This window comes from Bos indicus x Bos taurus, chromosome 3 (genome assembly GCF_003369695.1).
Source record: "Bos indicus x Bos taurus breed Angus x Brahman F1 hybrid chromosome 3, Bos_hybrid_MaternalHap_v2.0, whole genome shotgun sequence".
NCBI lineage: Eukaryota > Metazoa > Chordata > Mammalia > Artiodactyla > Bovidae > Bos > Bos indicus x Bos taurus.
In genome coordinates, this window is record NC_040078.1 from 22,622,993 (window position 1) to 22,623,457 (window position 465).

A 465-nucleotide genomic window follows, 5' to 3' on the forward strand; every position below is an offset into this window, starting at 1 on the left:
CAGGGGAAAGCGCGCACGCAGTCCCCCACTACCACAAATTACGCAGTCGAGTTTCCCCTATTTGAGGAAATCGCAGAGGTCAACACACCCGGAGTGCAATGGGTGAGCCTCGCCCTGGGAGAACCACCTTCTTGATCATGGTATCTCCTCTGCCAGGTAAGTATGAGTTGGTTTTCCCACTGCTCCCCGCACAGCCTTAGACAGCTTCACTGTACACACACGCTGACTTTGCCGTTTTCCCGCAATTCTTCCATTATCCTCCGCACCCTCTCTTTTCCACACCTCTCAGGCCCTCCAAATAACTCTTGTAAAATAAATCCAACAAAATCTCAGGAAAATTTCCGTAACCGGGGAAGTGGCTCGCCTGGAACAGTACCACTTCGCTGCAAAATTTACATAAACCAACCCCATTCAAGACTTCTAAGGCGGCGCCTCTCCTTCAACCCAAGCCCCGCCTCACCCTGT

General features: G+C 51.8%; 1 non-coding gene across 1 annotated transcript; it reads right to left on the reverse strand.

Annotated features, from left to right (window-relative positions):
• On the reverse strand, window positions 1-164 carry LOC113890636. Its single transcript, XR_003510591.1, has one exon. It is a non-coding gene; the product is annotated as a U1 spliceosomal RNA (small nuclear RNA).
• Window positions 165-465: the final 301 nt, after the last annotated feature.